The sequence below is a fragment of the Balaenoptera borealis genome (genome assembly GCF_965194805.1).
Source record: "Balaenoptera borealis genome assembly, chromosome: 3".
NCBI lineage: Eukaryota > Metazoa > Chordata > Mammalia > Artiodactyla > Balaenopteridae > Balaenoptera > Balaenoptera borealis.
In genome coordinates, this window is record NC_138866.1 from 75,187,311 (window position 1) to 75,215,251 (window position 27,941).

At 43.7% G+C, this 27,941-nt stretch overlaps 1 long non-coding RNA gene across 7 annotated transcripts in view; it reads left to right on the forward strand.

Moving 5' to 3' along the window:
• The first annotated feature begins 88 nt into the window (after window positions 1-88).
• LOC309625504 overlaps window positions 89-27,941 on the forward strand; it is a 76,539-nt gene continuing 48,686 nt past the window's right edge. For all 7 annotated transcript variants that reach the window (XR_014242532.1, XR_014242533.1, XR_014242534.1 and 4 more), the window contains exons 1-3: window positions 89-186; window positions 288-399; window positions 4,714-4,889. This is a non-coding gene — a long non-coding RNA (uncharacterized lncRNA). The remainder of the gene's footprint in view (window positions 187-287; window positions 400-4,713; window positions 4,890-27,941) is intronic.

A 27,941-nucleotide genomic window follows, 5' to 3' on the forward strand; every position in this document is an offset into this window, starting at 1 on the left:
GCGCGGGGCAGAATCAGCCAATGAGGAGAAGGAGTGCTTGCTAGTAGCCAATAAGCAATCGATATGTAAGTCTCCTTGAAGACCGTACGTGCGCCTCAGTTCCGACGGAGCGAGCCGGAAGCGAGGTGGCCTCGACTCTGTGTTGGGATTTGTCTCCGCCTCCAGAAATCGAGAGGGCGGGAGGAGGTAGGAGCGGGCCCTGTGCTGCGGTCTCTAGAAACGCGTCAGAGACAGGCAGCGTTTCTGTTTGTATTAACTACCCGTGTTCTTTTTTTTCTCTTCTGGAGAACGCTGAAGTCTTGGGATTTTTACCTCCTGTGTGAAACGGAGAGAATGCAGTATCGGAAAGGTGAAATAAGGAAAGCCAGATTTAGGCGTCCGAATTTAACAGAATAATAGGTAATACTAGGTTTAATGGTTTTTTTTTTAAACATCTTTATTGAAGAACAATTGCTTTACAATGGTTTGCTAGCTTCTGACCCATAACAAAGTGAATCAGTTATACATATGTTCCCATATCTCTTCCCTCTTGCATCTCCCTCCCTCCCACCCCTCTAGGTGGTCACAAAGCACCGAGCTGATCTCCCTGTGCCATGCGGCTGCTTCCCACTAGCTATCCATTTTACATTTGGTAGTGTATATATGTCCATGACACTCTCTCACCCTGTCACATCTCACCCCTCCCCCTCCCCATATCCTCAAGTCCATTCTCCAGTAGGTCTGTGTCTTTATTCCCGTCTTGCCACTAGGTTCTTCATGGCCTTTTTTTTTTTTTCCCTTAGATTCCATATATATGTGTTAGCATACGGTATTTGTTTTTCTCTTTCTGACTTACTTCACTCTGTATGACAGACTCTAACTCCATCCACCTCATTACAAATACTTCCATTTCATTTCTTTTTATGAGATTTAATGTTTTTTGCATGTTAGTTTCTCTTAATATTAAACCAGTACTCTTAGGTAAATAGCCACCATGAGAACATTATGTGCCAGATAGTGTGGCAAGCACTTTTATATGGTACTACCTCATTTAGTCCCCACAATTCTATATGGTAGGTTACTTTAACCCCATTTTGCACCCAAGGAAAGTGAGTGTTCAGGTGGCTATTACGCCCAAGATCACAGAGCTTGTTAGGTGAAAACAAGATTTAAACCTTGGCAGTCTAAGTCTGATCGTCACCTTTAAACATATGCTCTACTGCATAATGTTGGCACTTAGAATGCAAGTTACCAAGTGCCAACTACAAATTAGCACTTGCCATCTACCTCTACAAGGATTAAATCATGAGCTGCTGCAGGTGCTGAACTTTAACACTCTCTGAAAGGAGTTAAGGGTGGAGATCAAGAATGAGGCACTCTGTGCTCTGGGAGGAACTGGCGGAGAAGACCTTCAGAGAGTTAGATATTTTCAGGAGATGATTTTTATGAGCCCAATTCTTGCATCTCCGCATATCTAGAAAAGCACTAAAATCTTTCATGGTGAAGTCTGCTCCTCATGACTAGAAGTAACCTTCACGAGAGTAGCAGCAACCTTCTGCAAAACTGTGTGCTTGGGACCTCCCTGGCGGTCCAGTGGTTAAGACTCTGCACTTCCACTGTAGGTGACACAGGTTCGATCCCTGGTTGGGGAACTAAGATCCCACATGCCATGTGGCTTGGCCAAAAAAATGAATAAATAAAAAAAAATTTTTAAATGTGTGCTTGATTGCAGGTATCCCCCACACCCCTCACCAAAATCACATATATACTGACCTAACCCCCTGCCTCTTTGGAGCAGAGCTATCTGAAATGCTGTCTCCCGGGCTATAGTCCTCATTTTGCCCCTAAATAAAACTTAATTCACAACACTCACATTGTGCGTTTTTTTTCAGTTGACACAAGTTAACTAAGAACAATAAGCTAAATGTTCTGAAGTATTAAATTAACATGTAGCATTAAAAAGAACTTACCCACTCTAACCTCTTGATTCCTATAGCAAACACATTAGTTAGCTATGGTGTATTTTAACCTTTTGGGATAGAAATCTGGTGGCTGGATGGGTAGCAGTATTGTCTTTGGTGTAACTGCAAGCGTCCAAATATGAAAATTATGTGATAAAGTATGGGGAACTATATCAGTTGGAGAGTTAAATGTCTGGTTTGCATTTGGGTTATTAAACTTTGCTTCTAATAAAGGAGGCCTTTTCATAATCTGAATGCTACGGAAGGAGACTTAGGGGCGCTTAAGACCGCTGTTGTAAATGCCCCACTCACTGCTCTTCTCCCTTTCAGGTTCACCTTCTCTCCTCACCTCCCCACCACTTTGATTCATGCTGCCACACTTAGTCTCATTTCTTGTGACACTTTGTTTTACTTTATATTGCTGGCTCAAGTGTTAGCAAGATAAACTATATAACTGTAGGTTAGCTATAGCATAAGATTGGCTATGTTATTTTTTGACGTAAGGAGGTAGCAGAACATAGGGATAAAGTGCTTGGCATCTGGAGTCTGGCAGTCTGAATTTGAATTCTAGAGCAGCAAGACAATAATAGTTGCTACCTCACAGGGTTATTGGAGTGAGGATTTAATAAGATAATGTCTAGCCCAAAGTAAATGCTCAATGTGTTTATGCTATTATTATCATATGTATTTTGGGAACTTAAAGGGACATGATCACATTTTAATTTTTATTATGAATTCATGTCTTATTTCCAAGACAGACTTGAAAATGGGGATATTTGGGACCAAGTAAGACAAAGCACTGGAGACTGAGAAGTAATGAGCAGGAGAGCTTGGTGGTGCCTCTGAATGTCCCTCCTGCTTTTCCTTTAGAACTACCAACATAGATGTGGCTTCATGTATTTTGACACTGGCCTAATTAGGATTGTTCCCTTCCTTCGATAATACAACATCTCAAAAGCTGACATAGTTCTGAATTTATGTGTCTTTGTTCTTAAGCCAAAGTGTTGTTCATAAAAACAAAACAAAACAGAAACCTCCACATGAGCCTCCTCAGGGATCAAGGATGTCCTTAACACATCTAAAACAGTGCACATAATTTTTTGTACATTGATAATGCTTAATCAATATTTGTTGATGATGTTAATAAAGTGACATATTTGTTTCCATGCTTGGAAAATCTCAGCAGGATAGACTAGGTTGAGGAGCTGAGTCTAGTCATTTAACCAGGTCACAATCCCATAAAGCATAGATGAGCCCATTTCATACCTAATCCATGAATTCTACCAACTTAACACTGATCATACTTTGACCTGGGTAATATTTCCAATTAGTGGCTCTACATTTAAAAAGCAGATAAAAGTGTGGAGAAACTAGACAATATTAAAGAGAAATACCACCCCCCCCCCCCAATTAAGTAAAGGAAAATAAGAAAGATTCTTTGAGGAAGGTTTGGATAAGTTGGTTAGAGATGGATAATGACCAATGGAAAGAGCTAATAATTAGATCTAGAGAAAGTCTCAGTAATGAAGATGTGAAGCAACTGGAATAATATCTTGGGAAGTTAAAGAAATTCTACCATCAAAGATCCCAAGTAGTACCCTTTTTATCACTTTCTTCATTTCTTTTTGTTGTTTTCCTTTTTAAAATCTTCTCTTAAGGCATTATTTGTTGAGTTTATTTGCATTTGTGTGTCTTCTAGATTAGTCTTTATCTTTTAAACAATTTTCACTTTTATTTGTAACTTTCCTGAATATGTCACCCTTTTTTCTGAATTTTTTCTAATTTTGATACATGTTCTTTCATGTCTTGTATTATTTTCTTAGCTTGTTTTGAAATCATGGATTACAGTTTTAATCTGTTTTGTGGGCAGGTCTATGTTGGTTTACGTTCTTAAAGAAGCAGACATTAAGATGGAATTAGATTTATGTGAGATTTATTGGGAGAATGCCTGTGAGGGAAAGAGAGAGGAAGCCAGAAGAGGCAGGAGGAGCTGTCAGACTGTGATGCAGGTCTGACCTCTGTGAAAGAGGGAGGGAAGGAAAACAGGTTGGATAGGCACAGTTCTAAAAGTTTCAGCTAGGTTACTGGATGTTAAGGTGGCCATCAGAGGAGTCTTGCATCCTGAGAAATGGATCTGACTTAGTATCCCTGCTACACTCAGTCATTGTCTGAGACAGCCCACGGGAAGCGTAGCAGATTCAGAGGGTGGCAGTTGGGGCCATCGGTTAATTATGATCCCCACAGCAGGAGATCTGAGTAGTTCATTTCCACAGCTGCCCTACAGCCACACAGATCTAGTCCTCCAGATAGGTTCAAGAGACAATTCCTTCAAGCTTTGTATGGGACTCTGTTTTGGAAGAGAAACTTGGAAGATGGAGGTTAGTGGGGAAAATTATAGTCACTGTTACTGCAGTTGATCTCAGGGCTGCAACTGGCACCCATCCTCTCCCTCCTTTACTATCCATTCTCATTTCCCTTCGCCTTCAGCTATTATGTCTTATTGGCTTGTCTGGTGTTATGACCCAAACCCTTGTTCCTGAGTGGTCCAAACTCTTGATAGTCATATCTTTCTCTGGCTGACGTTGCTGCACATATACACTCACAGCTACAGTGGAGCATGGGAATGCTGGGAAGCACCCAAGTAGAACACTTGGGTTCCATATGAATTCTTCTCTACTCCCATTGTGTAAAAACAGCCCTACCTCTTCCTGCTAATTAGGGTTATTTAGTCCTGATAGTATGGTAACTCCTCTTCTCATCTGCTGCTCCCTAGACCCAAGAAATCCAAAGTGTCGTGGCAGCAGCTGTAGCTTGCAGTTCAGTTAGACTCTTGATATATCCCCTGGCAAGAGTGCATCCTCTTTGGGGACCTAGACCTTCGACCCTGCAGAGCCCAGAGTTACAGAGATGAAAGCAGCATGAAATTTCTGTGGGTCAGTAGGAGTGATGGTAAGTGAAGCCATTCCTGCTTCTACTTCTTGATTACCAGATCTGTGTATTCTTCCTTTTAGGGACACAGTATCATTTAGAGGTTTCTGGTTCAATAAATACAATGCATCCTGAAGGACCGTACCCCATCCTTTCAGAATGTTGCCTCCAAACTGTTGCTTCAGCTGTGCCTTTAGAAAGCCAGCCTGTTACCCTCCCCTCTCCTCCCCTTCCTTTCCCTTCCTTCCCCTTTTCTTCCTCTCCCTTCCTCCCTCCTTTCCTCCTTTTTTCTTATCTATCTATCTATCTTTTTTGGACCTGGAGTGACCTTCACTTTCTCTTTTGTTTTGAAGTAAATACCAATTAACTCTTCCCATTAGTCCCTTACTTTCCTCTAGAGGTAAGTGATATTGTTGAAGTAACTTCAACAGAAGTTAGGGGAGCTCTTATGAACTGTGATTAAATAGAATGTGGTAGTTTAGCTAATTCTCCTTGGTTATAGCCCTCTGTATCTTTGATTTTACTTATCAAGCCAGCAGAGCCACCTGGTGATGACTGCACTACCTTTTCCTCTTATGATATTTGACTTCTATCTTTCCCAGATTGGATAAATAATTTATCCTCACCCGATTCACTGATGCAGGCCACATAGGAGGTCCCAAGCAATAGTCTTGATGCCAAAGGCAGGGTCATTCTTCCCCTTGCAGTGTCTGTGGTTATGATGGTAATGAAAGTGGGCTCTCACTGCGGGTATTTAATTGCTGCAACAGAAGGACTTTCTCTTCTTAGTTCAAATATACCCCACTGAACTAGTTTGAGAAATATCCAAGGTATGTGGGTGAAACCAAGCGATGCCCTGTGGGGCTCCTGGGCACTGAGGCCTTTTTTTTTTTTTTTTTTTTTAAATTTATTTTTGGCTGTGTTGGGTCTTCGTTGCTGCGCGTGGGCTTTCTCTAGTTGTGGCGAGTGGGGGCTACTTTTTGTTGCAGTGTGAGGGCTTCTCATTGCGGTGGCTTCTCTTGTTGTGGAGTACGGGCCCTAGGCTTGCGGGCTCAGTAGTCGTGGCACACGGGCTTAGTTACTCTGCGGCATGTGGGATCTTCCCGGACCAGGGCTTGAACCCGTGTCCCCTGCATTGGCAGGCGGATTCTTAACCGCTGCGCCACCAGAGAAGTCCCATGGAGGCCTTTTTTGTCCCCTATTTCTTGTAGGCAAGACTCCAGCCTCCAGTTCTGAGTTCCCTCAGTTCCAAAGGGCAGATTCGAACAGTTGCTAATCAAGGGAGGAGCAGCCAAGAAACCACCTGAAGCCAGATTAAAGGGACCAGAGGAGCTCATCCAGATTAGGGGACCGACCACCTGAGACGAGATGAAGGGAGCACAGGCCCTGCTCACCCCTGACCTTGTCAGAGACCCCGCCCTTGAACCGTTGCTATAAAACTTCTCCTCCAATCCTCCCGGGTTGGGACACATAGTTTTCAAGGACAGGAGCCCACTGTGTCCCCCTTTGCCTGGCAAAGTGATAAAGCTATCCTTTTCTACTTCACCCAAAACTCTGTCTCCAAGATTTGATTCGGCACCAGCGTACAGAGCCGTTGAGCTTTTGGCATCATGGGGACAAAATTTCTAAAATGCAGGCACCTATCTGTTTTGCTCACTATACGCACAGCACTTAGAATAGTGTTTGTCACATCAAAGACCCTCAGAAAGAAATGTCAGGGGCTTCCCTGGTGGTGCAGTGGTTAAGAATCCGCCTGCCAATGCAGCGGACAAGGGTTCAAGCCCTGGTTTGGGAAGATCCCGCATGCCGCGGAGCAACTAAGCCCGTGTGCCACAACTACTGAGCCTGTGCTCTAGAGCCTGCAAACCTAGAGCCCATGCTCCGCAACAAGAAAAGCCACCGCAGTGAGAAGCCCATGCATCGCAACGAAGAGCAGCCCCTGCTCACCGCAACTAGAGAAAGCCCGCATGCAGCAAGGAAGATCCAACGCAGCCAAAAATAGATAAATTAAAAAAAAAAAAGAAATGTCAGTTAAATAAATGTTAGTAATCTAAGAATGACTCTCTGTTGTCTTCACATAAGAATACATAGTTAACTAAAGTATCCTTTGTTTCTTGGTGTCCACATGGTAGTTTTTATTTTTTCAGTGGAATGCCATGGATTATTATTATCTGTATTGCTCTGTTAGTGGTCTGCTTTTCCTACTTAGCAACTTTCAGAGAGTCTTTCTTTTGTTATGTTTTAGACATTCTTTTTAAAGGCAATGGTATTGTGTTGCTTCTGCCTGTGGTGGGAATCTATGAGGTCTACCTATTTCTAAAACCAGATCCCTACCTCCCGCCAAAGAATATTTCTTCTATCTTTGATTATTGATTCTGTGTCTTGTGTTTTATGTTCATTTTTGGAATCTCAGTATATTTTAAGTTAGCTCTCTGGGAATCAAGTGAGATGCATTATCATTTTTCTCCCCCCCTGTGGTTAAGGACAGTATCAATATCAACTGAATTAGCACCTCATTCTAATGTTTAGATGTTTAGGTTTCTGGCATTTGACTGAGATTTGTAAACTGTACTTTCTACAGCATGGGAAGGGGGAGTTATAGAAAAAAATTAAAATACATATTTTAAAGTAGAGATTTGGGACCCTTTCAGGTTAGTAGGTCCTGTTAATAGATTTGGGACGCAAGTTAGGTATTCAACAAGTAGGCATGGTACATTTCTACTGGTTCGACTTCTGTGTTGCTGGAATGCAATTTAAACATGACTCTGTGCTCAGAGTGACAGTTGTCCCGGGGAGGGAAGGTAAGGCCAGGAAAATTCTCTTGCAGTGATAAAGTCTCACTGGATCGACCAAGTTGAGTCAGAATGGGTGGCTATACATCTCTCTTATGGCTTTCAAGAATTCAGCAGGCCAAGAACTACAAGAAGAAAGGATATGTGTTTTATTTTGAGTAATAAGGTTAAATGTGAAGCCCCTAGGTTCAGGATTTCAAAGTATAGGCAATCCTGAGAGAAAATATTTATGACACATACACACTCACTTGATTAATGCAGCATTTACATTTATTTCTGTCAATTAGCTAAGCAAGCAAATGTGTAGTGTAGGAAAATAGGGACAGACACACATACCAACTTGGAAACCATTAGTGTCTCCATGCCAAGCTGCTGCTGCTGCCTAGTGACTGCTGCCCATCAGTGACCTCCATCTGCAAGATTTTCTCCACAAGGAGACTGGAGTCCCTTCAAAGACTGGTGGTAACGGTCTGCAGGAAACCTGATTCAACCTTCTCCATTAGAAGTGCAGGGATATTGGTGCTCGGTGCTCAATGTTCAGAGATGGTGTGGCTGCCCAAGCTTTTGTGCTAAAACTCACACCAGGGATTGAGGGTTACTGCAGGCAGCCAGGAACCTGACCCCAGGTCCTCACCAGTTCTTCCACAAAAACAAACAAGATGGTTACATTACTTATTTCAGACACAAACACATTTTCTGCTTTAAAAAATTTCTCTCGAAAACAGGTTTAAAAGTAAGATTTACACAAACATGTTTATGAAATTTTAAAATAACAATATGTTTATAATTTGACAAAGTGAAGTGAAAACCCTTTGTCAAAACAATTCACTTCAGTGGGAAGTGAGGCATCCTTTTAAAAATACCTAAACAAATCGCACAAATCACCATCTGTGTCCAGTATTAGTTGGCTGGCTTCTGTCTGATTTGTCCCATGTGCTGTAGAGCTATAAGCAGTCTCCTATTGCTACTCAATCTTTCCACCAACTTAGGACCACAGCCGGGGCTGGCCGGATTCATTCAAGGGAACTGAGTGACCATCCCCTGCTCCCTGTCATCAACCTAAAGGAAAACTTTTTTTTGTTTGTTTTGTTTCTAAATACTGTATTTTTAAAAAAATTTCTTTAAAATTATTATGACAGTAAAGATCGTACTATGTGAAAGGGGACAGGTGTGAGTGGCTTAGAGCAGAGCCTCACCAATAGGAGAAAAATAGTGCAAGGAGTGTTTCCTTCCTATGTGGGGGGATGGGGGAGAGCTGCAACATCTCTACACTGGGGGACACCACTCACTGAGTCAAGCTGTGCTGTCATCTCTGAAATCTGGCAGAAAGTGGAAAAAAATGACCGTTTTTATAAAATAGGTAAAGAAAAATTCTGGAACAGTACATTCATTTTGGTTTTTGCTCACCTCGAGAAAAGTTTTAGTAGAATGAAACTGTAAGTAGGTGAAGTCAAGCAAGCACATGGTAAGTCTGGGGTTGCTTTGGTCCATCCATCCTGAATTTTCAGTGTTTCATCTGTGAAATACCAACAGCCATTGAGGCTGGCCCAGATATCCCTTTTGTTTCACCAGCACTGAGGTATGTTGTTAACACTCTAAACTGAAACAAAAACCAAGGACTTTAAGGAGAACAAGTCCCCACCCTGGTGATCATGAGCACTTGAAAGAGCTCATGAGGAAAGGCCACCACCACTGAGGGCCACATTTCAGTTATCAGCTCTCAGGCTGCTGTCCTGAGTAGGGAAAATAACTGAAATACTCAGCAATAGGAGAAAGGTTAAACAAGTGATGGCACCAACGTAGGATGGCGAACTAAGCTGCCATAAATTCCTCCCTAGGAGAAAGTTTATGGGAGTGGAAAAACATTCCTTTTATATTGCTGAGCAAAAAAGCAGAACATGACACGTGCCGCAACTACTGAAGCCCGTAAGCCTAGAGCCTGTGCTCCGCAACAGAAGAAGCCTGCGCCCTGCAACGAAGAGTAACCCCCGCTCACTGCAGCTAGAGAAAGTCCGCGAGCAGCAACGAAGACCCAAAGCAGCCAAAAAAAAATTAAAAATAAAATAAAAAAGCAGAACATGAAATAATATGTATCATATCACACATTTTAGTTTTGAATATAATCAGAAAAAAATACTGGTTGGAAATTTGCAAATACAGAGAGTGTTTGGTTGGTGAGATTACAGCTGACTAGGTTTTTTTTTTTTTTTTTAAGATTTGTAACTTTTCCAAATTTCCTAACAATTCTTTATTGAATACGTGTTACTTCTCTAATTAGAAACATTTTTAAAAATGTTATTTAAAATATTTGCCCCTTAAATCAGACATTCTGAGGTCTTTTCCAGCCTCACAAGATCCTCTTCTTGCTGCAGTGGGGACTGCACATTTGTCTAGAATTTTGTACTCTTCCTCCCAGTAAGTGATATTGATAGAGGGATGTTTAAAATCCCAGGGCTGCTCAGAGAATTTCTGACTACTTTTGAGGGGGTCAGTCCACTTCTTTTCCTGAGGCGCCCCTCAGAATAAATGCTTTAGTCTCTTCATAATTGAAATTTTCTCTTTGTTGTCTTTCAGAAGGCTGATTGGGAACACATGCCATCCAAAGACCCTCTCCTCTTTTTTTTTTTTTTTCTGTGATGAGGACTTTTAAGATCTACTCTCTTAGAAACTTTCAATTATGCAATACAGCATTAACTATAGTCACCATGCTGTCATTACTTATTCATTTCATTGAATACGTAATGAAGTTTGTACCTTTTGACCCCCTGCACCCATTTTGCCCACCCCACCCCCTGAAACCTCTACTTTTGATCCAAGAATATTTTTTCCAAGATGAATCATCATTCACTTCTCCCTTGGTCTCCTGCCATTCTATCTTATGAGGCAAAGCTTGGTGTCAGGAAGAACATACAAGCTTAGTATGAGCACAGACAGAGTACCATTAAAAGCCCTGATATTTTTAAGCTGTGGTAGAACATGAAGAAAAGGCAAAGAACTCCAACCAGCAGCAGCCTTGACTGGCAACAGCTGTTATTGGGGTAATCTTCCGAAGAGGGAGTAAATTACAGCTATGTGTATATATGTGAGGGTGTTATCAGGCCCTTTCCATATTTTTGGACAGCAATACCACAGAAATGAATAATTGCTTCCACAAGACTCTTAGGCAACCAACAAGGACCTACTGTATAGCACAGGGAACTATACTCAATACTCTGTAATAACTATAAGGGAAACGAATCTGAACCTAACATGATATTATAAATCAACTATGCTTCAATTAAAAACATAGGACTTCCCTGGTGGCGCAGTGGTTAAGAATCCGCCTGACAATGCAGGGGACACAGGCTTGAGCCCTGGTCTGGGAAGATCCCACATTCCGCAGAGCAACGAAACCCGTGCGCCACAACTACTGAGCCTGCGCTTCAGAGCCGGTGAGCCACAACTACTGAGCCCGCGTGCCGCAACTACCGAAGCCAGTGTGCCTAGAGCCCGTGCTCCACAACAAAAGAAGCCACCGCAATGAGAAGCCCGCACACCGCAACAAAGAGTAGCCCCTGCTCGCCACAACTAGAGAAAGCCCGAGTGCAGCAACGAAGACCCCACGCAGCCAAAAATAAATAAAATAAATAAATTTATATATATATAAAAATAGATAGCTTGTGCACAAGGGAGAAGATGGGGGAAAAAGTGCTAGCTCCCTGAGTAGAAGGGGCAAGTTGCTTTTATAACAAAAAGGAGGGTTTGTCTCATGATTACCAATAATTTCCAGAAATCATCAAACTTCTTTGATCAACAGCAGGTGGCTCCATGATGGCCAGGAATGGGGAGGCTAACGACGCACAGGGCAGGCAGCAAGCAGTGCTTAAATGCCACACTAAAGAAAAGAAACAGCATAATTGGAGTCAGTGGACCAACCAGCTCCTAGATAAACATGAGGAAAAGGCAAAGAACTCACAGCCTTGACTGGCAATAGCTGCTGTTGCTCGTTATGGAAGGGAAGGCAGGTCTTCTCAGTACATTTGCCTAAAAAGATAACACTGTTAGCAGGGTAATCTTCGGAAGAGGGAGTAAATTACAGTTGTGTGTACATAGGAGAGAGCGTGTGTGTGTATGTATCTGTCATGGAGGTGGTGTGTGAAATGGGTGGTGACTCTGTGTGTCTCTCTCCTACAGATGCCTCTGCATCTGTAAGGAACCCAAGAGTTAGGTAGAGGGAGAGATGCTGCCTGCTGGGAGCAAGGGAGAAGGGCTTTGCTGTCCTTGACTGACCTCTCTGCTTTGTGGGTCCTGCACACTCCAGGCTAGCCCATGGGGATTCAGTGCCCCCCTGTGGTTGGCATGGTTCTTCCTAACTTTCCCCAGCTCCCAGGTCCCTTCCTAAGTCAATCCTGAATTTGGTTTCTAGTTACCACGCCCCAACTAACTCAGCTCTCCCTCCTGTCCTATGGTTCTTATTCCATTCTTCCTCATTTCCAGCTCATTCAGAAATCACTTCTGTTCATCTTCTGTTTCCTTAGAGCCCTCTCTGGCTCCTTCCTGGGGATTCAGAGCTTTCGAAAATGATCAAGATTGTTCCTTTTTCTGATCCTGATGTTCTTTCTATGAAGCATTCTCTAGCTCTGCTCCAGCTCTTGATACAATATGGTTCAAACTAAAGATGATTCCAGTCCTGGTTGGTAAGGATCTTGGGAAAGGAAAAGGAAATGGTCATTGAAAGTATGGCTGAAAGCAGAGGAGGCTAAAGGGGAATCTACAGGCCGCTGGGATGGGAGGGGGCAAAAAATGCATGACCCACCCATGCTTGAAATCTCCAGCCTCTGCTCACTGACCTCAAATGCTGAGAGCATCAGTGACCCAGAAACATGTGAAGAGCCTCGGAATCTAACGTGCTTCTCCTCAAGCCTCCTTTCTATAGTCACACAAATCCTCTGTACCAGAAATAGCTCTCTAACTTCCATATAATCATGTCCCTTCCAATTTCTCCTTCCAAAGTCTGGGCAAGATCACTGGAGTTGAAAGCAGCAGAGAATTGATGGTGTGTGGGACGTCTTCTGTTTAAAGGAAGCAGGGCAGACAGATCGACCTTCTAAAGGCACAGCTGAAAAATTTTTTTGGCCCTCATTTCAGCAAAATCACTGTGTTGTTCCAGTCCAGATTTCTACATAATTTATGTTCTTTGGACAGCAATTGATGTCAAATTAGCCAGTCTTTCTTGAATCATTGTAGTTATTAGTTTTTAAAAATTAATGTAATTTGAAAATATTTTGTTCTGTTAAGTCCATAGCAACTGGTATTGTTAATACAGTTCTTAAAGCAATACTTAGATTTGGAAATGAATTGGTAGTTTTATATACCGTGTTCTCACACTGTAATGGGGTTGCATATGTTAAATTAACATGATCACATTAAATGTTAAGGACTATTTTATTATATAAAGTACTATAACTTACATTGTGATTTTTACCATTTCTTAAAGCATTATCTAGATACATAGATAGTTGCAAAGAATTTGTATCAAGTTCACACATATTGTCCAAGCCTACATATACAAATTTAAGAGTAAAGACATTGTTGTCTATTGCAAACTGTGCCTCAGCTGCTAAGTACAACTATTGGGGATATTGTGCTAATTTTTGAGTACCTTCAGAACTGTGCATTGGAACATGAAGGGAAAAAAGAAATAGGTGCTTTGTACCATGTTACATCATAACATAAAAATGCACTACAGTCATGCTCTCTGAGAGGAAGAATTTGACAAATTTGTCTTTTTTTTTGCTATATGCTTCTGCTGCCTAGTCCTTCCTGTATTTGGAAGCAGTGCCTGTCTCCTATCCTGGAAGAGGCACAATCTATAAGGAGTCTTGTCACTCGACATAGTCACCTTTAAGGATTTGGGCAAGAGATGTGGAAAAGTGTTTCCCCTGGATTAGAGCCATGTCAGTCCGAAAGCAGAAGTTTAGGATGATAGGTTGCACTGGATCCCAAGTAATAGAGGCACATCTGTTGGTTAGTAAATTTATTATTTATATGTCTACATTAGTTACTTGTGGGGCTTCCTCAAATGTGAGGCCCAGGGAAGGGGGCTCTCCTTTCTTGGGCCTAAGGGTAGTTCTGGCTATATCTTCAGCACTTAGGCAAAGTCAGGCATATAGTCAGAGCAGATTCCTAATAAGCATCTGATCAAAAAAATTTTTGAGTGAGTTGGATGAGTTCCTGAAAGAGATGGTTGCTGGCTCTCTGGATGCTCTATAGTTGGTGAACTTTTAAACAAGAAGAGAATGTTTTCAGGGCAGGAAAAGGTTAGAATTGTCGGCCAGGAAGAGACTAGTTTAGAAATGTTCTCTAAACAGAATACAGATGAGCTCTCAAGTTGACTTTGTATGGACCTAAGGAGGGTAGTTTCTACTTGAGCCGTGAAGGCTGGACCCAGAGTTCAGACTGAAAGAACCCTGCTTCTTCAGAGAGCAAGGGATAAAGAGCTCTGGCCTAAAATGGGGACTAGCTGTACATGTGAACTTTGAAGTGCACTGCAGCAGGCTTCACAGCCTGAATGGTGGCTGAGAGTGTGGCAAGCACGTTGTGTGGCTTGAGACAGTACCCAGAAATTTTCCCTAATGCTCTCTAGTTAGCATGTACTGTGAAAAGCCATTGTCACCATGGTGACAACGCGCTTTACGTAACTATCTATCAGAGGAAACGGGAGAGGCCTCCCTCATGCCGGAGAGGTATAGGGATAGAATAGGATCTCTCAGGCCACACTTTTTGGAGAAAAAGACTTTGTCTTTCAAATTTATATCGCAACAACTTAACCAGCTGACTGCAAAGCTGGCTAAGAAGTTTTCAGTGTGGGCATGTCCTTGACCTGTGCTCTGGCAAAACCACATGCTGCCTACTCCTGCTTTCCCTCTCCATCGAGAGGTTTAAGGGAAGAAGTTCTAGAGAACAGACTTGACAAATTTCAAGGGATAGATGGGATAGATCTTTTTTTCTGCAGACTTGCACGTTTCCATAAATTTTAGGCATCTGCTGAAAACTGTCAGACTGTATTTCTTATCTGTAGCTCCCACCAAGAAAATAAAGTCTGTAACGTGGAGAATCTTACCTGTGTTGGGCCTTGTAGCAAACTTAGGTTGTACGCTGCCCTTATGGGGCATGTTGATATGGATCTACAGAGCTTAGGAAACAAGTCCTTCATTCAACTGCAAGGTTGGGCCTGTGGCTCCTTGCTTAAGGGGAGAAAGAAATTTGGCTGTAGCCTTGGCAAGCTGTCAGAAAATGATTACTAAGATATAAAGAGACAGTTCACAGTAGAGGATTATGATTAGTGAAATAAAAATTGGGGAAACTATTTAACCTCACTAGTAAAGAAATACATGTTAAAACATTAGGATAGGGACTTCCCTGGTGGGCCAGTGGTTAAGACTCCACACTTCCACTGCAGGGGGCACGGGTCTGATCCCTGGTCAGGGAGCTAAGATCCCCGCACGCCGCGTGGCACAGCCAAAAATACACCCCCCCCACCCCCAAAAAAAGCATTAGGACACAGTTTCTCCCATTAAAATAGCAAGGTTGCAGTGAAACTTATATTCCACAGCAGATGGCATTATAAATAGGTGTTAACGTTTTGGAGGGCAGTTTTGCAATATATCAAGAGCCGAAAGGATTGTTTGTGTTCTTTGATCCATTGATCCCAATTTTGTTATTCTGTGAACATTTATAGGGTCCCTTCCAAATGACAGATAACATTCTAGGCAGAGACATCAGAGACTGGTGTTGCATACTGTGCCCTTCAGGAACTGATGGACGGCTGGGGGAAAACATACCAATAATCAGATAATAATAATACAGACGTGAATGGGGAAGATGGGGGCCTACCTGCAGGTCTGGTGAGGGTGCGGCAGGGGACAGGGAAGGTTTCCTGCAGGAGATGACACCACACTGAATCTGGGAGGATAAATAATTACCCTGGAAAACCACGTGGGGAAGGATGTTCCAGGCAGAGCCAGAATAAGACCTGGAGGTGGCTGTCCATGGTTCAGCTTGGCTGGAGGAGAGGCCTGGAAGTGATTTCAGCAAGTTAGTCAACCATTCTCAAGGCTGACATTAGAAAAACTTTTTACACGTTTAGTTTCTTTCCCTTGACTCTGGTTTTTTTTTTTTTTAATTTATTTTAATTTATTTATTTTTGGCTGTGTTGGGTCTTCGTTTCTGTGCGAGGGCTTTCTGTAGTTGCGGCGAGCGGGGGCCACTCTTCATCGCGGTGCGCGGGCCTCTCACTATCGCAGACTCTCTCGTTGCGGAGCACAGGCTCCAGACGCGCAGGCTCAGTAATTGCGGCTCACGGGCCTAGTTGCTCCGCGGCACGTGGGATCCTCCCAGACCAGGGCTCGAACCCGTGTTCCCTGCATTAGCAGGCAGATTCTCAACCACTGCGCCACCAGGGAAGCCCGACTCTGGTTTTTATTTTCTGCCTAGAGGTACATATTCATCCCTTCACTTCCCTGGGACAGACATAGGCAAATCATGCCACCTTGGCTACAAACTCCCGTGTAGTAGCAGCTGGCAAGCATGAGCTGCATTCCCTGGGTCTCTTTAACACAATGCAGGACTTCAGTGATCCCTGAGCCCCTAATAAGAAGCAGAGATGACTTCTTGGGTAGGAGAGACTGGCAGCTGGAGCCACAGGGCACAAGACAGGCAAGACCTACATGATCCTTTCCCTTTCCCATGGCAGCTCCATCTGGCATGGGGCCCCTGGTGCCTTGGCAGAGCAGAGAGTCAGGCTACAGTATAGGAGAAAGTGATGGGAACATACACTAACTGTCTCCAGAGAAGAATGGACTTAATCCTGCTCACCAGCATTGCCAAGAGTGAGATGGGAAGATTGAAAGCCTGAGAATTATAACCTAAAGGAAAAGTTAAAGGAGAGGGCCTGGGGAAGAAAAAGTTTTGCAACACTAAGAAGGGTCAACATGTAGTTTGTTTTTATATTCCATCTCCTCCAAAACAAGAACAAGCTGAATGGGGTCACAATTGCAGTACATTGGTCCCAAAGGCATTTAGACATATGAGAAAGCACTCTCTAGCAGTGATCATGTAGATGCCAGCATAGGGATCTGGGAGACCCTGGAGAGCTCTATGGATAGGAGAAGCCCTGTTATCACCCCACCATGCTGTGAATGGCTAGATGGCTGAGATGCCGGGTTCAGGGACTCAGGCACTCTCCTTTTGCCTAGGGGGTGGCTCCCTTTCATTCGGTAAAGATCTGCTTAGCAAGTGCTATGGACCATGCATCATAAGTGAACGTGTATCTATCTTTTACTTCAATTTTCCAGATGAGGGGTAATGATTCTTGTCTAAGGGCCTGTGGCAGATCAGAATAGGGTCTGAAGCACAGGGCAAGCCCTGAATCCAGGAGGAAGAAGGCCAATCAGGGCTGAGTGGTCAGGCTGAAAGAACCAACTAATAGAAAAGCAAAGACTTGGCTGAGCAAGAGGGTGACCCAGTCTGCAGTGCATGAAGTTGATGAGGCATTTAGAGAGCTGTCCCCAAGTGTGGACTGTGACCAAAAAAGTCTTGAGACCAAAGTTCTGGCTCTCATGATGGAAGGAGGAGAGGACTAGGGGGTTAGGATTTTTCTTCATGGAACCTGGGAGGGCATTAGAGGAGCAGCGTTACTTACACAGTCAGCACCAATTCTTTTCCTCAGATCTCAGCTCCTGTTCTTCCTGCCTTCCGTCCTCAGGTCCTCTTCCCTTCCTTCCAGCTGACTCTGAGGGACCCTTCTTCACTGGGAACCTATGAATATTCTCTTCCCCAGGCCCTTTGATTTCCTGGCTTCAAATGAGAGAGCCCCAGGGCTACTTAGGGGAGAGGACAGTCAGGGTGGAGGCTGGCTTGTTGCTCAGACTGGGTTGCATTTGGTGAAAGGATTTACGCTTTCTAGTTAGACTCTCTTCTTCCTTACCACTGCTCTTCCAGATGAAATGGAACAATTGGATTCCTTCCCCTTACAACCTGTGGCAAAAAAAGAGGCTCAAGGAGAGGAGACAATTATCTGGGGAGTCCGGGAGTTGGGGCTGCCTTCTATTTGCTTCTTTTCACCCTCCAGGCCATGCCGGGGTCTGATTTCCCCAAGGACCACTGGGCTCCTGCTATGCAGTCTCGTCACACATTGCTTGAGGTCCTATTTGAGTGTCAAGACTGAAAGTCTCAACTTTCATCCCTGGAAGATAATGGGACAGTACTCCTTACTCAGCCCCACCACATGCAGTCCCTCCCTCCCTGGGCAATAGAACAATACACCTTGGGAGGGAAAGACCCTCAACACTTCTCCAGCCACAGAATCCTCAACTCTAACTCTGCGAGATCCTCAGCCCCAGGGCCTATTAAAGGGGGCTGGGCACATGAGATCAAGACTGTGGGAGTGAGGATTCTCACTGGAGGGGTAGCAATAGCTGTGGCGACCCTTCTGTGGTCCTGGGCAGAAGAGTGGGTAAGGGGCTGAGTGAGGTAGTTATAAATAAGGCAAAGTGAGCATGAGAGGAAGAGGAGGCTGGGGAGGCTTTCTTAGTTTGCAGCATGAGGCAGGTTTCTAATGGTGGAGAACTTTGTTTTTATTGAATTTGAAGGGCTCACCATTATTCTAGCCTCCCTCTCACTTTTTAGCTGTCTGACTTCGGGCAGGTCGCTGAAACTTTCTGAGAGTCAGTTATCTCTTTATAAAATGGGATTGTAAAAATGCTTGCCTTAACTCATAAGGTTGTGGTGAGGATCAGATGGGAAGAAAAAAGAAAAAAAAAAAAAAAGCTCTGTAATCCCTAAACCACTTCACAAATGTAAGTTATGGCAATTACTGAGGAGCGATTAGGTGAGGATCATAGATCCTTTGGGATAAGATGGGATCTCTGCACCACGTTTAGAAGGAGGTGAGATGTGGCCTCTTCTTGTGTGACAGCTCCCTCTACCTCAGTTCCTTGAAGAAATCTAGACCCCAGCACTGTGATTAGGAATGTGCTGGGCCAGTGCAGAGGGATGGGGAATAAAGGAAGGGGAAGCCCTAGAGAAGAAAAAGAAGGAGATGCGTCAAGTAGAAGAGGGTGTGGCCAAGTGAGTGTCCGAAACTGGTGCAGAAGAGGGAGTGTCAGAAAATTCCAACAGAGTGGCGAGAACTTGCAGTACTACATTTCCTGACTAGGAGGGGGGAAGATACTGCGTCTCGGGGAAGAGACATTCTCACTGCGTGCCTTTCACAGAAAACACGGTTATGACGTGGACCCTCCTCCAGTTTCTGCTGCTAGATCAGACTGTTTTTCTCCCAGGCCCAGGACTGCCACAGCGTCATCATGACTACCCCAGGTCCAGGATCCCGCGTGGGTCCAGTCAGTACCACCACGTGATGACGCAGCACAGGGGAAGGGTCTCTAGGGTCTGCAAGTCCCTCAATACCTTCCTTCGCCAGAGCTTGCAAAGGGTAAATGACGTGCAGCGCCATACCTACCAGGTGCCGGAATGAATGAGTTTTCCGCCTCTGAAAACTCACCACCAAGTGGTATCTCTGGGGTCCTAGCCCTCTGACTGTCCTTACAGGTCGAGGATCTGGTCCTGGCACATCCGAGTGGCCTGTGTGCGGAATCAGCAGGTTGATCTGGAGGGCTGGACTCCCAGGTCACCGGGTCCTCCGTGGGCCGTCTGAGGATCTCAGCGCCCCAGCGCCTTAATTGGACCGCCTTTTGTGGTGCTTCCCCCTCGTTAGACTTCTTCCCCGAATCTGCACAGCTCACTGACCCCAGCCCACCATCTCTCTCAGGGCGCCTCAAGTGACAGGGAGTGGGGTGAGGAGACATGGGTGTACGACGGGAGAATGGCTATGCTGTCTCCTCCGCGTGTGATTGCCCTTCCTGCCAGATGAGTGCAGGGCCCCCGTGACATCCTAGGCTGAGACTTGCCACTTGGCCGGCTTTTCCCTGGTCACCCTTTCGCCTGGGGAATCTTCGCAGGGTTCGCAGTGCGTGGGGTGGGAGCGGGGCAGCATCTACTTCGGGAAGCCTTGATCCCGCCCTAGGGTTATGCTCTCTGAGTCATGGAGGCAATTTGCTCACGAGCTGTTCTCATAAAACTGATTCTGGCTGACAGCGTTTCCTCTGGCGGCTCTACCCTCTTCTCTGGCGGAGGCGCCGCGCACCGCACCGGCAGGCAGGGGGCGCTATGCTGCTGGCTCCCCACGAGCCGAGAGCAACAGGTCGAAATTTCCCTCTTGGCTCTGCTTAGCAAGGCTGAGACCGGCTTTATCTTTTAAAAGCCTTTTTGAGCCGTGAGAGAAATAGACACATAGGTTTAAATATCCTAAAACAGATCAGCTGCCAAAGTACAAGATTTTTACCCTTCCGCGGCGAACTGGCCCCCTGCCTTATTCTACCTGCTGCCTTGGGATAGTCACACTTTTTCAAAGACAGAAGAGCAGCAGCAGACACATCTACTGAGCATCCATTGTGTACCATGAGCCGCCAACAGTAGAGTGAAGATGGAGGAGGACCAGGGGAGGAGGGAGAGAGTATCAGCAGAGCGCTTCTCTTTTCTGCTCCAAGAGCAGGCGCTCTCTGTGAGCGTGTCTCTCTCTCTCTGTCTCTCTCACTATCATCATTTGTATCTCTGTCTCTGATAGTACGGGCATATGGTAAAAATATAACCTCAAACATTAGCGATGTGTATCCAGTGAAAAGAATATCTTCCTTTAATATTTGTCTTTTAGGCCCCAGTTTCTTTTCTAAAAGCAACAGATATTTAGTTTCTTTGTATCTTTTCACAGTCGATACATAATATATATGCCTATACACCTATATATATTTATTGGTACGTATAGAGGTTTGTGTGTGTTTGTGTGTATCTCTTCCATTTACCCCACGCATAGTAGTGTCATATACAGTGTTCCACACCTTATTTTGTAACTACTATGTTTTGGCGAAGGATGTACCTCACTCTAGTTAATGGCTGCATGGTATTCTCATCTGTGGCTATTTAATCATAGATACAATCATACAGTTTGTTCCAGTCTTTTACTGCTAGAAACAAGATAGAATGTATATCCTGGAACAAAATAGCAACATCAAACCCTTTGTATTCAGCTGTTGACCAGCTCACTCCCATACATGATTAACGTTCCCAAGACCCCAGCACTGAAGCTCCTGCAAGCTGTGAGGTGGAGGGGAGTTGTGAGTTGGCAGCACCAAGTCTTCCAGATGCACCCAGTATCGTTGACCCCAAGGAAGCCTGGGAGACTATTATTTTTCAGAACATAACAACACGACCAGGGGACGTTTCCTTGTTGTGAGAGCCCAGTGACATATCTGCACATGGAAGTCAGCATTATAGTTTCAAAGTTCTGGTCTTTTAATACGAGAGAAAGCAAATACCTATTTATATGTGTTAGATAAACTAGATACAGGTAAGAACAGCTAATTTAGTTTCATATAGAGAGAATTTTAGAGCAAATTGCAAGCTCTCATTTTCAAGCAACTTCTGTGGGGTAAGCACTTTACATAAATTGACTCATTTAACCCTCATGACAACCCATGAGGTAGATACCATTAGTCTCATTTCTTTTTTTAAATTTATTTATTTTTATTTTTGGCTGCCTTGGGTCTTTGTTGCTGCGCACGGGCTTTCTCTAGTTGCGGTGAGCGGGGGCTACTCTTCATTGCGGTTCGCAGGCTTCTCATTGGGTGGCTTCTCTTGTTGCGGAGCACGGGCTCTAGGCTCACGGGCTCAGTAGTTGTGGCTCGCGGGCTCTAGAGCGCAGGATCAGCAGTTGTGGCGCACGGGCTTAGTTGCTCCGCGGCATGTGGGATCTTCCCGGACCAGGGCTCGAACCCTTGTCCCCTGCACTGGCAGGCGGATTCTCAACCACTGTGCCACCAGGGAAGTCCCCATTAGTCTCATTTTAAAGGTGATCAAACAGAGGCCCACACAGTTAACAGACAATAGCGCAGAACCAGGAGTGTCTCCCTCAAAAGCCAAGTGTTCCCATTTATTCCGGGCTGCCTCTGAAGAGGGAGCTGGGGTGCACCGTATGTTTAGGGTATCTCCTTTGGCAAAAACCTATGTTGAAGAGAGCAAGCTGGTTCCAGAGGGCTCATACATTTAAAAAAAACTGGTTGGGTAGACCCTGCCAGGGCTCCCTACAGATATAGGACAGGGGAGTAGGGGAACTCCAGTCCACATAGTGTCACAGAGCAGTGCTCCCCTCTGCATGGGATGGCATGAATGGATCCCTGACATCCTCAGAACATGAGTCTTGCTCATATAGGAGCTTCTCTAGAGGTACAAAAGATTGGACACCCACTGGGAATCTCCCGTATCTCTCCTAAGGACCTGGGACTTCGACATGGGCACCAGAGTGGCCATGGCAGTGAGAGGATGTAGAAGTCTTCCTGCTCTCAGTTCATGACTCTCTGAAGGAAACCTTAAAATTATCCCAAATGTAGTCATCTGGGCCAGGGGCCTCCACTGTTCAACAACTTACTTATTTAGCAGTTTCTATTCCAGTCTCCAGAGAGGAATCCCAAGGAAACTTGGGTTCCTCATTAACTTCTCCATGCCTTCTAGAAATACCATTTCTAATATACTGCCCTGCAGCAGGAACTAATTCAAGAGAGAATTCTGGAAGGATCTGTCAGTGTTTTTGAGAACCAACATGGGCAACCTAGCTACTCAGCCCAGGAGGTTGTCTAGAAAATGAAGAAGAAATGTGAGAAGAAAGGGGTGGAAAAAGAGAGAGAAAAGAGAGAGGAGAGAAAGGTATATAATGAGAAAATATATTTATTTATGATATGGAAATTATTTTTCATTTCTGAATTAGTGGAATCCTTTACTGACTGCATTATATGTGCCAAGTCTTGTTTTAAGGGCTAAAACCAGGAGAGGAGTGGAATGTGTTATGGGAGGTGCTACCTTCTTTTTCTTGTACAAACCTTGCTCCAAATTTACATTTTTATTTTTTAAAAAGGGACATTTATTTATTTATTTATTGGCTGCATTGGGTCTTCGTTGCTGTGCGCTGGCTTTCTCTAGTTGCAGTGAGCGGGGGCTACTCTTCGTTGCGGTGCGCGGGCTTCTCATTGCGGTGGCTTCTCTTGTTGTGGAGCACGGGCTCTAGGCGCGCGGGCTTCAGTAGTTGTGGCACGTGGGCTCAGTGGTTGTGGCTCACAGGCTCTAGAGTGCAGGGTCAGTAGTTAGTTGCTCCGTGGCATGTGGAATCTGCCTGGACCCGGGCTCGAACCCGCGTGCCCTGCATTGGCAGGCGGATTCTTAACCATTGCGCCACCAGGGAAGCCCCCAAATTTCCATTTGGAACTCAGTAGGGTGCCTTTATCCAAGCTCTGAAAGTACTATGGCATCAGATATCAATAAAATCTCCTAAGATTCTACAGGCCAGTTCAGTCTTCCCCCAACCCCCTTCAACTCTTTAATCCTACTCCAGCCCACTAAAGAGCCATGTTATGTAAAAAGAGGCCCGGAATTCCCTGGTGGTCCAGTGGTTAGGACTCCGTGTTTTCACTGCTGAAGCCCCGGATTCAATCCCTGGTTGGGGAACTAAGATCCCGCAAGCCCCACGGCACGGCCAACAAAAAAAGAGTCCTAATAGTTGGAACAAATAGAGCCAGGGAAGGCTGTTTGCAAAGGAGAAACCCAGGTTCCTTTTTGTTTTTAGCATTGCCCCTTGTTTTCTCTTCACACAAACATTCTGCATCTCATCACCTCCTGATGCTGCAAACTGAGTCTTTGATTTTTTTGCTGTTCAGTTTTGCAAAGTGTTAGAACAGTTTGTTAAGTACTTCTTGAGTTTTCTTCCTCTGTTTCACTTGCATTGGATTTACTTTCTCTAATTTTCAGTCTGGACCTGATCATTGCTTCTACTCTATGTCAACTAACAACCTGAAAAAACACAAAAGTCTTTCTGTAAAATCTGTACAAGAATGAACATCTGGTGTTGTATAAAGGACTGCAGTCTAGGTTTCTAGAATCTTGGATTTATTCACATATGTGCTGTTTTCTACACAATTGTCATGTACATTCTTAGTGCTTGTATTTCACTATGTAAATTGGGAATTTTATCTTTTTTTGTAAACCACCCATTTATGGACAGTGTACTCTATTCCTGAAACTGTGTTACCCACAAGGTATATCAAGATACATGAAGTGTAGTCTAGATCCCCAAGTGGCCTGTGGAAAGTAGAGAAACTGATTTTGTGATAGAAGTAATATCACTTATATAAACATGCCTTAGTGGGAGTTCAAGGGGTGGAGGAAGTTACTTCCCCTGATGGGTCCAGGAAGGCTTCCAGGAGTAGACTCCATCAGAGCAGGGCCGTGAGGATAAGCAGGGGTTTGCTCAGCATTAGGGAAAGGCTGGGCATTCTAGGTGAAGGAATTGGTGTGGAACAATGCACAAAGGTGGAGAAGGACTGAGTCCTAAGAGATAGAGGTTAAATCACTGGTCCAGCTTCTAGGTGAGAAAAATTGGAATTAGACTCTTGAACTGGCATACTATAATCCTTCAACAAAATTAATCCACATAATTTTTACTACCTTTCTATATTCTCATCTGAAAATGTGATCCTGTTACCACTGTTGTCCTTATATAAATATGGACACAAATGTTGACCTAGACAGGACTGAAGGCCAAGCTAACAGCACTCTATTTTGTCATATTGTTTTGTGGAATTCCTTAATTCCTTTGACTATTAAGCACGTTTTTTTTTCATATATATTGTGTGTGAAGCGTTTTTATAGGTGATGAGGGTATAAAAGTGAATTAGGTATATTGTACCCCTTCTGTGATGCTTTAGTGTCTCAGTGGGCAGCAAGGCTGTACTCAAGTGTTTATAATATGAGGCAAAACCCGTATACTCCAGTCATAGTCTACCTGGCTCAAGAGCTGATCTGATTGGCCTAGTCAGTGGGTTTTGTTGTTGTTGTTAACAATTTAAAATAATTTAAAAATAATTTTTGGAGTTGATGATAACCTTTCCAAACAGGGATTTTCACATAGAAAATATGGATCCCTGGTTTGCCTTAAAATAGCCTGCCAAAATGTGGCCATGTAACCATCAGCTAGAGCAGAGTAGCAACTGCCACTTCTAAAAAGCTCAAGAACTCTTCCCTGATTCCACTCCTCCCTCCTGACTCCCATCCTGTCTGTTCACTCAATGATGATACCTATCTGGCTCCTGTAGACATTTGTGTTTATGAGCCATCAGACTTGTTAAGTGTCCTGAGAGAAGTCTAGATGATACTCTACCCTATCCTTGACCATTCTCCTTTAGACTGTATTCAGAGAACATCCCCAAACACATTTTCTGATAGTTTTTTCTATAGATTCCCTCTGCACATTTTTAATTGCCCTCCATTGCCTTCAAATTAAATCCAAATGACCTAGTTGACAGGAAAGACCTTGGGCTGAGGATCTGTTTATTTGAAAAGAAATTAATACAAACCCATACTGAAAGTATACTGGATTCTCAGCATGATATTGTCTTTAGTATCAAAACGCTGCTAAATGTGAGCTTGTTCTGTTATTTCATTAGTTTAATCACCACATCAGCAGCCACTGAATTATCAGCCAATGTCATTATGCCATTATTTGTAATCCAGGGACATTGTAAGATATAGTCTTGGGAAACAGTCTTCTGCATTGTAGTAAAAACAACTGTTGAGGACATTGGCCACAGGGTTTCTCAAAGTCATCTGATGTCTAGCGCTTGCAATTTCTTCAGCCCCAGGGTACTCTTGCGATGTGTGCCCTTAACCTGCTGAAAGGGAGATGCCAACTGTCAATACCTTTCTGCACACGGCTTTCCTAATGCAGTGATAATAACATTTTATAATTATAAACACTGCTTGTTTAACACTGCTTGGTTTAGCCTCTCTTTTGAACAGAGTTGAGTGAATATGACCAAATCTTTGATTTGGGGCTTCATTTTTTCTAGTGTCCTTGGGTTTTTTATTCTTCTGTGAAAGCATTTTTCCAGGTAGAATTTTTCAACTTAAAACTCGAGATACAGCTGTTTATGAAAGTATGAAACGTGTATAACTGCTGAGAAGTGAGCTGACTGATGTTAAGGAGTACACAGAGAAATATTTAAGGTATTAATTGTTATGGGTTTATTTTAACGTGATGAATAATCAGTGTGTCAAATCTGTTGTTTCATATATATTATTGCTTAGAACAAAACTGTGTGAAAAACTGAGCTGCTAAAAAGGAAATATTAATAATACAGATGGAATGGAGCTATGGTGCAGGATATCTGATGTCTGGGAAATCCTGAGATGAACAGTCAGGCTTACCTGGGTCTATGCCCTAATTGTCTTGTTTCTCAGTTTGAGCTATTCCACTTGTTTCTCAACAATCGTCATTACTGCTGATAATTTTTAGTAGTTAAGGCTTTCCTTTTGATGCCATTCAGGCTAATTTTGGGCCTCTTAATTGTTAAGGTATGTTCTTTCTCCAAAGCCAGGATATTTTCCTGTGTGGAACGTTATCTCCTACTTCACCTCAGTCTCACGTGAGAGGAACAAGCTTGTTTGTCTGTTAAAGTGCATGGGCTTTAAAAAAAAAAGATCAGAGTTTGACTCACAGCTCTGCTATTCACCAACCATGTGACCTCACTCAAGGAGTCTGCCTTCCCTTTTCTACCAGGGAAACAGTAAAATTCTTTCTGGACACACAGACATCCTAAGTCTGATGGTGGGTCATGCTGGATGTTGAGCACAGGTGAAAACACTAGAAAGTGTAGGGAGTGTTACCAACTGGACAGCATTATTGTGAGGCTTAATCCCAATTGCCTTGTATGAAATAGGTGCATCAAAGAGGTGGTGGCTTTCTTGTTATTTTCAACCCTTTTTGCATTTATTTTCAACACTCCATGAGGTATAAATATCGTGAATGATGCTGAGATATTTTAGGCTGTATAGCACCCATCAAAGCTTTCTCTTAGGTTTAATAAGTTTTAGGCCTTCTGTTTTCCTATTAGACCAGAGGTTGGTGAGCCTCACTGGAGAGTGCCAAGAACGGAACTACTCCATGAATGTTTGCTGACTGACAGGTTTCCCCAAGTGCATTAGCCAGTTAGCCAGTCTTCACATCTAGACAGCCTCAGAGGCCTAAGATCACCCTGTAGTCTTCTGTGATGATCTTTTATCTTGCTCAATTAAACAACAGTTCTGAGGGGTAGGGATTTGCATGCTGCCTGCAATATAATAGTTAAATGTTTTTCTTGATAAGAGTAAAGCAACAATAACAATAATAAATATACATGCTCCATTAGTCAGGTTTCTCCAGAGAAACAGAACCAATGTTATTAAATATATATAAAGAGATTTGTAGTAAGGAATTGGTTCATGCAATTATGGAGGCTGGCAAGTTCTAAGCTCTCCAGGGTGAGTCAGCAAGCTAGAGACCCAGGAGAGCTGTTGGTGGAGTTCTAATCCAAACGCAGGCAGGCAGGCTGTAGACCCATGAAGAGCTGATGTTTCAGTTTGAGTCAAAAGGCAGGAAAAAGCCGATGTCCCAGTTTGAAGGCCATCAGGCAGGAGAATTCTGTCTTATTTGGGGGAAGGGTCAGCCTTTTTGTTCTATTCAGGCCTTCAACTGACCGGATGAGGCCCACCCACATTAGGGAGACAATCTGTTTTACTCAGTCTACCAATTTCAATATTAATGTCATCTAAAACCACCCTCACAGAAATACCCAAGATAGTGTTTGACTGAACATCTGGGCACCCCATGGCCCAGTCAAGATGACACAAAATTAACCATCACATATACATACATATATTTTATTTCAGGTAATCGAGCTATTTCTTCTGGATTTAGGTATAATCTTTAAAAAAAAATAAGATTTACATAGTAGAAAAATTCAGAAATGAGGATTGCATTTTCTGTAGACATTCTACTACACACACACACACACACACACACACACACACACCCCTACTCCTTTATCAGGAATTCAGAGAATTACAAGAGTCTGAGTTGGAAGGAACTTGGACATTTGTTCCAAGTCCTTCATTTAACATCTGAGGACCAGAATGGTGGAGTGATTTATCTAGCTGACACAGAAAAGTAGAGATAGAACTGGGAAAGAAACACATGGCTCCTTGAAACAAGGATTCCATAAGTACTACGTGGCTATTTAAAAAACAAGGTGGGTCTATGTACAACCTGCAGAGATCTCCAGGAGAACGTGCAGAGTCAAGGTAGTGGGACAGAGAGAAGTAAGGA